This window comes from Ceratotherium simum, chromosome 30 (assembly GCF_057802395.1).
Source record: "Ceratotherium simum simum isolate JZ-2026a chromosome 30, ASM5780239v1, whole genome shotgun sequence".
Taxonomy (NCBI): Eukaryota; Metazoa; Chordata; class Mammalia; order Perissodactyla; family Rhinocerotidae; genus Ceratotherium; species Ceratotherium simum.
The window spans coordinates 37,587,698-37,601,315 of record NC_141929.1 but is presented as its reverse complement, the minus strand read 5'-3'; the positions used below and the strand labels follow the sequence as shown (position 1 = coordinate 37,601,315).

General features: G+C 37.1%; 1 protein-coding gene across 5 annotated transcripts in view; it reads right to left on the bottom strand.

Moving 5' to 3' along the window:
* ITFG1 (integrin alpha FG-GAP repeat containing 1) overlaps nucleotides 1-13,618 on the bottom strand; it is a 265,929-nt gene that overhangs the window by 210,486 nt on the left and 41,825 nt on the right. The gene's annotated exons all lie outside the window — the stretch shown is intronic.

The following is a 13,618-nucleotide window of genomic DNA, read 5'->3' as shown; positions in this document are numbered from 1 at the left end:
ACCAATGGAGGGAAAGCAATTAAGAGGAAGCTGTCAGCTTCATGAAAGAAACAACCTAAATCACAGACCAGACAGCTTACCAGAGAGGACTAGGGAAAGAAGAAATAAGATGAGCCTTCCTGGGGTCTGCACAACCTAAAACACTGACCTAAAAAACTAACCTGCAAAGGAATCTGAACTTAATTATATCAGACTATGGAGCAATTTATGCCCCAAGGTATTGTTAAAAATAATAGAGCAATCAGCTGGTGATTAGTGGCGCCTAACAGCTGAGTGTGATCAGGGAAAGAGACAGAGAGCCTTGCTAAAACCACTGTTATCCTAGGGTGACTATGCACATGTCTAAAGATGTAGCCTCTGAGGAGCAATATCAGCCAACCAGTCAAGGGAAAAGACAAAACAATATATAAAGAAAAGCAGAGCTAGAAAAGTGGTGGCACTGGCACTGTCATTTTAGGATAACTGGAGCTTAGATGCTCAGGAAGAAATAAGGAAAGTTATCTGGTCCCCCAAGTTTCCTGGATATCTAACAACAGCCAAGGACACATCCACCTAATGCATTTGCTCCTTTTCTGACTACATCACACTTGAGAGTGCCTGAGCTTCTATTCCTCTAGTAAAATTAGATAACTAGTAGTATAATGCTATGCAGCATGCACAATACATCATCCAAGGGGCTGTACTGGTGTTGAAGTGTTCGGGGAGTTCAAGAGAGGGTCCCTGGTAGACTGGAGAGATCCTACAAGAATAAGTGGCAGAGAGATAACAGGTAAATGTGGCTTTTATACAGTGCTTTCAGGATTGATCTTTTTCAGTTTTTTCACAGTTAAGAGTGACTTTAGGGGAGAGGATTCTGGGAAGATAGTGGAGTAGGAAGCACCAAGAATCTGTCTCCCTATCAACACAACAATTGCACTGGCAGAATCTGTCTGATGTAATTATTTTGGAATTCTGTAGTCTATTGAAGGCTTGCAACTTCCAGGGGAAGGTTTGGATAGTAAAGTGCAGTTAATTTTGGTCTATTTCAGCTCTTAGCACAGTATCAGCTACCCATCCCTTACCCTCAGCTCCACGGAAGGCAGCCATGCACATGTTCCTGGAGCAGCACCAACACAGTTTGCAGGAGCCAGGGTAAGCAGAAAGGACGTGGTCTTCTAAATATTGGGTATCTGTTCTCTGATCATTGATTGCTCCTTCTGATTACAGAAGTGCAGACAAGGAGGAGGATGGCCATTTTTGTTTTACCTCCCCCATTGTTGTAACCCCCCTTCCTTCCAGCTGAAGTGACTTCTAGGGGATTTAAAGGGCCAGTTCCCTCACCCCCACCATTTGTCTGTTTTTCTTCATTTATGAGCCAGACATCATTAAAGACTAGGACTTTAAAAAGCAACTGTATATATGGAAAAATTAGAAAGTGACTGTGCATGCCCAGGGAAAGGCCCAGGCCCAGAAAAGACCTGAGAAGACCTTAAGTTTACACCTCAGGTGGGTCCTCAGCAGTAAGAGAGCCTACAACAATCAAAATCAATAAACAATAACAAACAGCAAGCCCTGAGCAAGGGAGAGAACATGATTTCAAGAGTTACCACATTATTAGAGTCAAATGTTCAGTTTTCAATAAGAAATCATAATGTATACAAAGAAAAAGGAGAAAAATAAATCAACAGAAACTATCCCTGAAAGACCTGATGGCAGATCTACCAGACAAAACTTTAAAACAAAGCACCTTTAAGATGCTCAAAGAACTAAAGGAAGATGTGCAGAAAGTCAAGAAAATGATATATGAACAAACTGGAAATAGCGATAAAGAGACAGAAAACCTAAAAAGAAATCACAAACAAATTTTGGAGCTAAAAAGTACAATTGAAATGAAAAATTCACTAGAGGAATTCAAAGGCAGATTTGAGAAGGCACAAGACAAAAAACACAGCAAACGTGAAGATAGGACACTGGAAATTATTGAGTCTGAAAAACAGAGAGACAAAAGATTGAAGAAAAGTAAACAGAGTCTAAGTGACCTGTGGGACACAGTGGGAGTCTTAGAAGGAGAAGAGAGAAAGGGACAGAGAGAATATCTGAGAAACTACTGGCTGACAACTTCCCAAATTTGATGAAAGACATGAATATAAACATCCAAGAAGCTCAATGAAATCCAAAAAAACATGAATTCAAAGAGACCCATACCAAGACATTACAATCAAAACTTACAAAAGACAAAGAAAGAATCTTGAAAGCAATTAATCAAATACAAAGAATGCTCCATAGGATTAAAAGCAGATTTTTTCATCAGATACACTGAAGACCAAAAGGCAGTGGGCCAATATATTCAAAATGCTGTAAGAAAAAGACCTGTCAACCAAGATTTGCTGGATATAGGATTGCAAGAATCCTATATCCAGCAAAATTGTCCTTCAACGGTAAGGGAGGAATTAAGACATTCCCAGATAAAGAAAAGCTGAGGAAGTCTGTGACCAGTAGACCTGCCCGGAAAGAAACGCTCACAGGAGTCTGGCAGGGTGAAATGAAAGGACACTAGACAGTGACTTGAAGCTGTATGATGAAATTAAGATAGAAATAAAGCCAAATACATGGGCAATTATAAAGCTAATATTACTGAAACAGTGGTTTGTAACTCTACTTTTTGTTTTCTACATGATAGAAGAGCATAATATATCATTTAAAAAAATCATTTTTCTAAAAACTAGTATTATCATAACTTTGGTTTCTAACAACATATTTTGTTTTCTACATAATTTAAGAGACTAATGCATTTAAAAGAATTATTAATTTATGATTTTGGTCACACAATGAATAAAGATGTAATTTTGTGACATCAACAACCTAAAGGGGTGGGGACAGAGCAGTAAAGGAGGAGAGTTTTTGTATATTTTTGAAGTTAAGCTGGTATAAATTCAAATTAGAGTTTATAACTTTAGGATGTTAAATGTAATCCCCATGGTAACCACAAAGAAAATAGATAAAGAATATACACAAAAGAAAATGAGAAAGGAATTTAAACATTTCACTACAAAAAGTCAATTAAACACTAACGACAGTAATTTAGGAAATGAAGGACAAAGAAGCTATGACATATAGAAAACAAACAGCAAAATAACAAAAGTCCCTCTTTATCAGTAATTACTTTAAATGTAAAAGATTTAAACTCTCAATCAAGAGGCAGAGATTTGGCAGAATGAATAAAAATACACGACCCAACTACATGCTATCTACAAGAGATTCACTTTAGATCCAAAGTCAAAAATAGACTGAAAGTAAAAGGATGCAAAAAGATATTCTATGCAAATAGTAACCAAAACTGAGCAGTGTAGCCACACTAATATTAGACAAAACAGACTTTACATCAAAAAAGGCTACAAGAAACAAAGATGGACATTATCTATAAATAACACCTTCAATACAGCAAGAAGATATAATAATCATAAACATTTAGGCACCTAATAACAGAGCAACAAAATGTAAAATAAAATACAAAATATTTCATATTTGAAAATATGAAGTAAAAACTGACAGAATTGAAGGGAGAAACAGACAGTTCTACAATAATATTTGGAGACTTCAATTCCCCATTATCAGTAATGGACAGAACAAACACACAGACCATAAGTAAGGAAACACAGAACTTAAAAAACAAAATAAACCAACTAGATCTAACCGACATATACAGAACACTTTACCCAACAACAACAGCCTATACATTCTCCTTGTGTTCATGCGGGACTTTCCAGGATAGACCATATGTTATGCCACAAATTAACTCTTTTTAAGATTTAAAAAGATAGATATCATACAAAGTAACTTCTCTGACCACAATAGGATGAAGTTAGAAATAAACAACAGAATTAAAACTCGAAAATTCAGAAAATTTTGGAAACCAAACAAGAGACTCTTAAAAAAAGCAATGGCTCAAAGAAGAAATCACAAGAGAAATTAGAAAATACTTAGAAACAAATGAAAACAAAACCACAACATTACAAAACTTATGGGACACAGCAAAAGCAGTGCTAAGGGGAAATTTTTGGCTATAAATGCTTACATTAAAAAACAAGAATGGGGGCCGGCCTGGTGGCGCAAGTGGTTAAGTGTGCACGCTCCGCTGTGGCAGCCCGGGGTTCGCCGGTTTGGATCCCGGGCGCGCACCGACACACTGCTTGGCAAGCCATGCTGTGGCGGTGTCCCATATAAAGTGGAGGAAGATGGGCATGGATGTTAGCCCACGGCCAGTCTTCCTCAGCAAAAAGAGGAGGATTGGCAGATGTTAGCTCAGGGCCGATCTTTCTCACACACACACAAAAAAACCAAGAATGATCTGAAACCAATAACCTAAATTTACAACTTAAAGAACTAGAAAAACAAAAAGAAACTAAATCCAAAGCTAGCAGAATGAAGGAAATAATAAAGATCAGAGTAGAGATAGACAAAATAGAGAATAGAAAAATAATAGAGAACATCAACAAAACCAAAAGTTGGTTCTCTGAAAAGATGAAGAAAATTGACAAACCTTTATCTAAATGGACTAAAATAAAAATAGGGAAGGCACAAATTACTAAAATCAGAAACGATCAGAGAACATTAGTATTGATCTTACAAAAATAAAAAAAAATAAGGGAGTACTATGAACCTAAATCATGAAGAAATATAAAATCTGAGTAGACTATAACTAGTAATAAATTGAAATCAGTAATCAAAAATCTCCCAACAAAGAAAATCCCTAGATCTGATGGCTTCATTAGTGAATTCTACTAAATATTTAAAGAAGAACTAATACCAATCCTTCTCAAACTTTTCCAAAAACTCGAAGAGGAAGGAACATTTCCTAACTCATTCTATGAGGCCAGCATTACCCTGATACCAAAACTGGATGAACACTCTACAAGAAGAAAAACTACAAACCAATGTCCCTTATGAACACTGATGGAAAAGTCCTCAAAAAAATACTAGCAAAACTGAATTCAGCAGCATACTAAAGAGATTATACACCATGACCAAGTGGGATTTATTCTTGGAATACAAGCATGGTTCAACATATAAAAATTGATCAATATAATATATCACATTAATAGAATGAAGGAAAAAACACATGATCATCTCAATTGATGCAGAAAAAGGATTTGACAAAATTCAATACCATTTCATGACAAAAACACTTAAAAACTAGGAATATAAGGAAACAGCTTCAACATAATAAAAGCTGGATATGAAAAACCCACAGTGAACATCATACTCAATGGTGAAAGGCTGAAAGCTTTTCCCCTAAGACCAAGAATAAAGCATGGATGAGAACTATCACCACTTCTATTCAGCATGGTACTGGAAGTTCTAGCCAGAGCGATTAGGCAAGAAAAAGAAAGAAAAGGCATCCAAATTGGAAAGGAAGAAGTAAAATTACCTCTGTTGACAGATGATATGATCTTATATGTAGAAAACCCTAAAGATCCCCAAAAAACCTGTTAGAACTAATAAATGAATTCAGCAAAGTAGCAGCATACAAAATTAACAAGAAAAAATCAGTTGCATTTCTATACACTAACAATGAATGATCCAATAAGGAAATTAAGAAAAGAATTTCATTTAAAATAGAATCAAAAAGAATAAAATACTTAGGAGCTAACTTAATCAAGCAGGTGAAAAACATGTACAATAAAAACTACAAAACACTGCTGAAAGAAATCATTAAGAAGACATAAATAAAGAGAAACACATTCCACGTTGATGGATTAGAAGACACTATTATTAAGATGTCAATACCACCCAAAGTGATCTACAGATTCTGTGCAATCTCTATCACAATTCCAACGGCAATTTTTGCAGAAATAGAAAATCCTTTCCTAAACTTCATATGAAATCTCAAAGGACTCCAAATAGGCAAAACAATGTTGAAAAAGGACACAGCTGGAGGACTCATACTTCCTGACTTCAAAACTTACTACAAAGCTACAGTAATCAAAACAGTGTGATACTAGCATAAGGACAGACATATCGACCAATGGAAAGAATAGAAAGGCCAGAGATAAACCCCTGTATAAATGGTCAAGTGATTTCTGACAAGGGTGCCAAGACCATTTAATGGGGAAATGACCAGTCTTTTCAACAAGTGGTGCTGAGACAACCGGATGTCCAAATGCAAAAGAATGAAAGTTGGACCCTTATCTAACACAATATACAAAAATTAACTCAAAATGAATCTAAGCCTTAAATGTAAGAGCCAAAAGTATAAAACTCTTATGAGAAAATACAGGGCAAAAGCTTCATGACATTGGATCTGGCAGTGATTTCTTAGGACATCAAAGGCACATACAAAAAAGAAAAAGTAGACAAACTGGACATCATAAATATTGAAATATTTTTCAAAAGACAATATCAACAGAGTAAAAAGGCATCCCATAGAATGGGAGAAAATATTTGCAAATCATGTATCTGATAAGGGAGTAATATTCCAAACACATAGAAAACTCCTAAAACTCAACAACAACAAAAATCTGATTAAAAAATGGGCAAAGGACTTGAATAAACATTTCTCCAAAGGAAGATATGAAAATGGCCAATAAGTACATAAAAAGGTGCTCAACATGACTAAGCATTAGGGAAATGCAAATCAAAACTATAATGAGATACCACCTTACACCCATTAGGATGGCTACTATGAAAAAAACAGAAAATAACAAATGTTGGCAAGTATGGGGAGAAACTGGAAACTTTGTGCACTCTTGGTGGGAATGTAAAATGGTAAAGCTGCTGTGATGGTGGTTCCTCAAAAAATTAAAAACAGAATTACTATATGATCCAGCAATTCCACTTCTGGGTATATACCCAAAACAACTGAAAGTAGGATCTCCAAGAGATGTTTGTATACCCATGTTCACGGCAGCATTATTCACAATAGCTAAAATGTGGAACCAATCCAGTGTCCATCAATGGATGAATGGATAAGCAAAATGTGGTACATATACAATGGAATATTATTCAGCTTTAAAAAGGAAATTCTGACATATACTACAACATGGATAAACCTTGAGGATATTATGATAAGTGAAATAAGCTAGTCACAAAAAAGGCAAATAATTTATGATTCTACTTCTATGAGGTACTTAGAGTAGTCAAAATCATAGAGATATAAAGTAGAATGGTGGCTGCCAGAGGATGGAGGAAGGGGAAAATCGGGAGTTATTGTTTAATGTGTACAGAGTTTCAGTTTTACAAGATGATAAGAGTTATGGAGAAGGATAGTTGTGATGGTAGAACAACACATTATGAACGTATTTAATACCATTGAACTGTACACTTAAAAATGGTTAGGTGGGGGGTCGGCCCAGTGGCGCAAGCGGTTAAGTGCGCACGTTCCACTGCGGCGGCCCGGGGTTCGCCGGTTCAGATCCCGGGTGCGCACTGACGCACCGCTTGTTAAGCCATGCTGTGGCGGCGTCCCATATAAAATAGAGGAAGATGGGCATGGATGTCAGCCCAGGGCCAGTCTTCCTCAGCAAAAAAGAGGAGGATTGGCATTGGATGTTAGCTCAGGGCTGGTCCTCCTCACAAAAAAAAAAAAAAAAAAGGTTAGGTGGTAAATTTTACGTTAAGTGTATAAATAAAAAATAAAAATTTAAAAATTCTTGTAAAAAAAAAGAGTGACTTTATGTCTCTATAAATGTAAAGTTAGTCATTAAATACAAGACCTTGGAATTATAACAAACTTCATCAAACATTTGGCTGTTTTATGTTTTGAGGATTAACAAAATCACAGGAAGTCATAATGCATTAACAGGTCAGTGTCATTTAAAATATACAGCTTTTAATTTAAGTCTATTTAGGTACATTGAGTTCTCAATTACGAAAATAGATTAGGACTCATCCTTTGGGATATTAAACATTTTATATACTTTGGTATGTACACTGGAATTACCATTTATTCTAAGAGTAATACTAGAAATGCTCCTGTGAGCAATGGAACAGGATTTACTCAACAGCAGCAGGCTTTAGGAACTCATTTTATGTTTAGTAGTTCATACTCTAAATTTTTTTGTAAGAGAACCCATTTATTTCTTTCATCTGCATTATATTTCTAACGATCATAAAAAATTAACTCTGGTCTAAGATGATAGGAAAATTTAAAGTTAGATATAACTGAGCTATCTTGCAGATATATTCTGTGCTGCTTTTAAGGGAAAAAACTGTGTGTGTGCATGTGTTTGGCATACTGATTATCATTACTAAATGGATGGGAAATACTATATACTTGCAGCTGATAGCTTGCAACTCTCAGGAGTTAAAAAATACCTCTACCTCAGCTTGCTCTGCCCTCCTGATAGCTTTGTTTTAAAATCTGTTATGACTCACTGACATAAACTAATTCCGCTTTAAAGTGTATTTCAGTAACAAAATTGTATTTCACTTTAGGTAAAGGCCACAGAAATAAAAAGCACACTTTTAAGAATTCTAAGAGAATGCCGTGTCCCAGGCACTTTGTATTTTCCTAGAGTGGAAGGGCTAAGGCCTCATTACTTGCTAGAAGCACAGTGACAGAGGTTCTTTCAAAAATCAAATTGAAAAAAAAGATGATCTCTTAATTTGTAAAAGGTCCTCCTATAAGCTTTTAGCTCATTTTACCCCACATTGTAATTACTTTGCATTTCTAAACATGGATACTAAAGGGATTCTCAAAAACCTCAAAGCGCCCGACCTCCATGAGTGATATCTGAAATCCCTGGTGCTAAAAGAGAGAAATGAGATCTCCAGTCACGAAAAATTAAAGTTTCTTCTCGCTCCATGATTTCAGCTAGCCTTCAAAAAAACATTAATGGAAAATTAGCCCTCTTGGTTTTTAGGGGAAGTGTAAGAACGGTGCAACTAAATATTTCCTTTTAGACAGTTTTGTTTCGCTGGCCAATATACAATATGAAGTGAGAGTCCGTTATGACTATGGACAATTTCTACTCAGAGAAACGTCAACATTTTGCCAAAACATTTTTAAATGACTTAAGTTAAATGTTAATTTTGTATTCTTCTTAACTGCACCAATGTTATAGTTTCAAGGTCCAGAGCATTTAATGTTAATAGACTTTAAGTTCATAGTAAACCAACTATAATGGGTAGAAACTGACCTAGTTCATGTCGAATACGACTAGATAATAATTCAAACAATTTAAGCTACTTATTGTATATTCATTACATTGGGTATTAAAAATATGATGAGCTACCACAATCACTTAAGTTTATTGGCATAATATGCGCTGCTTGGGGATGCTATAAGCTGTCACTTAGATTAAAAGACATAGCAGGTGTCACATTCTAATTCAGGTGAAGAGCCCAGGCAAACAGGCTTGATTTAAAAGTCTGTATTACAAGTTAAACCCATGCAAAGGTAACTAGTAACAGCTGAAGTGTCAACACAATTCCGTTAATTATAGACAAAGATTGAAAGTAATATATATATATTTTTTTTGTGAGGAAGATCAGCCCTGAGCTAACATCCATGCTAATCCTCTTTTTTTGTTGAGGAAGACTGGCCCTGGGCTAACATCTGTGCCTATCTTACTCCACTTTATGTGGGACGCTGCCACAGCATGGCCTGACAAGCAGTGCACCTCGGTGCGCGCCTGGGATCCAAACCCAGGCCGCCAGCAGTGGAGCGCGTGCACTTAACCGCTATGCCACGGGGCCGGCCCCGAAAGTAATCTTTAGTGACTAAGAATCACTGTTTGGTGTACATTAATACATGGAAAATACCGTACAATAAAAGCAAAACATGTAATTCTATTTTCATTACTACACAGTCAGTAGGAGCTGAGTATCTAAGGTTACCCAAATACTGTTTTAAGACAAAGTTTCCATTCTAGGGTTCTATTAATAATAAAAATATTCAGTTTCAAAATGTCAAAAAAGCTGAGTTTCAAAAACTTCCTTCCATTTATGTAGAAAGTACAATATTATTGCCTTGCGTCTATCATCAGCAGTATGCAATCCTGGATATCAGATTAAGAACACATCTATATTCAGAAAGCAGGAGTGAAGAAATATCAAACCATGCAACATAATCTGCTACTAAATGTCATATCAGTCTCCTGGCAAAAGACTGCCTAATGTTTTAGACACCTGATGACCCAATTTACATCTATTCAGTTATTCAAAGGATATTTCATTACTTTAGTCTCCTTGATAGTAGCAGAAAACACTCAACCCTCCCTTTTTATTTTCTTAAGTTATGGGGGTGGGGAGGGAGGGAGGTTTACATTTGTCTCTGAAGCTACTCGGAGCAAATACATTGCTAAATGCCAAAATAGAACAGGTATAGCTGTTAATGGTTGTTGATTCTGTGCACTGCTTTCTTCTCCAAGGGTAGCAGGAGGGAGGGAGGAAGAAGAGGAGAGAAGGAGAAGAGGAGAAGGGAGTGAGATGGATCACCTGATATATATCAGGATGAGGAAGGAGACTTTAATTTCAAACTGTGACGAAGTGAAGACAAAGTTCAGAAACTATGAGACAGAATAAAATGAAGGCTTGACTTTAGAATGTGAGACTGAGATCAGGAACAGCCTTCCAACTCAATGATTATAACGTGGTTTTCTTGGAGAAAGACTGTCGGTGGCTGGGTTTACCTGGGATTAGAGCCTCTGAGTGTGAGAGAATGAGAGAAGTGTATTTCCAAGAGACTGTCTGTAATGATGCACCATGGAAAGGGCGGGAAGTGGAGGATGGAGGGGGTGGACATAAAGTAGCAGAGTCAGTCAGTGGACTAGAGGTCTCAATGAGGTCGAAGAAGTGTTGCAGGGAAGGCACTCCGAGCAGGCAGCCTAGGAGGCCAGGAGGTATTGGTAGACGAGTGGGATATTTGATGAATGAGTTTTGGGGCAGTATATTTTCTGGTACCTACAAGGTACAGGGCGTGAAGTGAGATAGCTGAGGTGAAGCGGTCATAGTGCTGGGCTGGGTCATCTCTGTGGACAATGAAATCATCTAAAGTGATGGCAGGAGTTAAACAACTGTCTGGGAGGCGTTATATCTCCAGTAGACTAGAAAACTGGTAGGTGTTAGTAATAAAAAACAAAAAGTGGTTGGTGTAGCTTGGTGGCAGAAGCCTCAAAGGAGTAGGAGACTTGCAGAAAGATAGGACAGAAATAATTTGTAAGTGTAATTTGCCTCCCAAGGGACATCTGGTGATGTCTGGAGACATTTTTGGTTACTACTGGTATTTAGAGGGCAGCAGCCAGGGACACTGCTAAACATCCTACAATGCACATGACAGCTCCCCACAACAAAGAATTATGTAGCTCAAAATGTCAATACTGTCACAGTTGAGAAACTCTGAGGTAGAAGAAATAGCATAAGCAAAGGCATGGCAACGAGGAAAACCAGAGCACGCTCAGGAAAAAGCAAAGAGTAGTTCAGCTGAAGCCTAGGATACCAGCAGGGGATCTCAGGAGACACAGCTGGAAAGGAGGCTAGGGTTATGCTGTGTGCAGGCTAAGGACCTAGCATGTAATTTAGAGGATAAATAGGAGCCACTGAAGGTCCCTGAGCAAAGAAATGACACAAAGGTCATTAAGTTGGGAGGCTTTACATATGATTAGAGCCTTATCAATGATTTGTCTTTTCACTTTACAAGCACTTTTAAGCATGACTTTAATCACTCTTTAATGCTTCATTGATGTCTCATCTCCTTAACAGAACAGTAAGGCCCTGGATGAGAGACATCATGTCCCACAGTTAGAGTAGGCACACACAGTAGGCTAGCCTGAAATTCAGACTTTAAGCTACACTGCTTTTAACAGCACTGCCACACATACCCTTCAACTACTAAAAATAGAGAAAACATAAAAAACTTTAATTTCCTCTCTTCATTCCCAGTGTCTATTTAGAGGTGCTGAGGAACAAAGAAATAGAAGGAAGCATGAGGCAGGAAAACAAAAAAAGCCCTGAATTAATATAAGAAGTATCTAAATATTTCCTGAAAAATTCAGTGCAAATTGTATTGCTCAATTCTGGAAATATTCATGAAAGCTGAAACATGTGTCACTAAACCTCTTCAATCATTTTAACTCCACCTCTTCAAGAAGGAAATCCTTAACAACTCAAGCTTCTGAATTTGCACCAGTGTTTAGCTGTTCTATAAGTTTGTCTGGCTCACTTCAGTTAGCAGTTACTTTCTGTAATGATGGTAATTTATAAAAGCCTGAATATAACCAAGGCAATCTGTTTCTAAGAAGAAAATATTAACTTGATTCAGGTTGCCTTTTCTGTTCCTCTCTCTGAAAACAAGTTAGGCACCAAGCAAGGTCACCAAGTCAATAATGCCCCCAAATAAATCAGATCCTTTCTGACAGGTAAAGAATTTAATCCGCTGGTAGGCATACTGTTCAGAATGATAACCATAATACCAAAGTGTCACTCATTCCTTCCTCCAGTGTACTAAATGCAGCCCTAGTGACATTAAAGAGCTAACACTATTTCAAGGATGCTCTTTCTATACGTAGGGAAAACTTATTCACCAGAAAATGTTTAGTTAACATTAATCAGAGAGAGAAGCCCAATTCTCTAAACTACATGCATGGATCAGACTAGATAAAACTCACGATGGGAAGAACTTTCCAGATCAGGAAGGAGAGACAGCCTCTTCCCTGTTCTTTGAATCAGCTCGGATAAGTGTTTCCCTCTCTTCACAGCTCAAATTTTGAGGGCTAGGACTACAGACTGCAAGGGTATAAGAAATGTTACAAGGTGCAAGTAAATTAATTGGTATCATATCTTAATAGATAATTCAGTGGAAATGAGATGAAGGGTAAATGGAGCAATACTGTAAAGTGAATTTTAACAGAGAGCCACATTTTATTTTCCTTCTTTAAGAAAAAACACTTGAAGTGACATACTTTAGTAGACAGTAGTTTCCATCAGAAAAAGTTCAGAAACCTCACATTCTTTCCATCTGTTATCAGCTATAATAAAGCTTCCCTTCTATTTCATGCAGTATACATTCATAAAGTACATTTTTAATATACTGTAGTTAGGCTCACAGTTCCCTAAACAAGTAAAGATTTTGTTTTACCCCATACAATAATTAGATTTTTATCCAACTGGGAAGTCAGTTACCTTGTTCTAATATTTTCAGGGGTTGAAGGCTACACATAATAGTATGCATCGTGTCTACTGACATTACGTAAGCAATCTCTGGCAGTGGGGTCATGTAGTCCTCTACATATGCGTGCTTTTATTCTCAAAAAGAATACAGCGATAATCAGACTGCTTCTTATTTCTATCTGTTCATATATTAGAATGGAGTGAAATAACAGCTAAGCTTATTGTAAACTTATTATGCTACAGGCACCGTGCTAGATACTTTGCACGTGTTCTCTAATTTTATTCCTTACCTGGCAAGGTAGACACTATTAACATTCCCATGTTCACAGATGAGGAAATTGAAGCTTAGGTGAAATAATTTGCTTAGCTGGTCAGCGGTAGAGCCAGGACTGGAAAGAGCCAGACTTCAAAGCCTGCATTCTTAACCACGATGGTACACTGACTTTGTTTGCAACTGGCTTTCTCTCACTTTCATTCCTTCCTTCATCATTCAAATAGGTATCGCTAGGCACCAGCACTGTGTGAGCAGCTG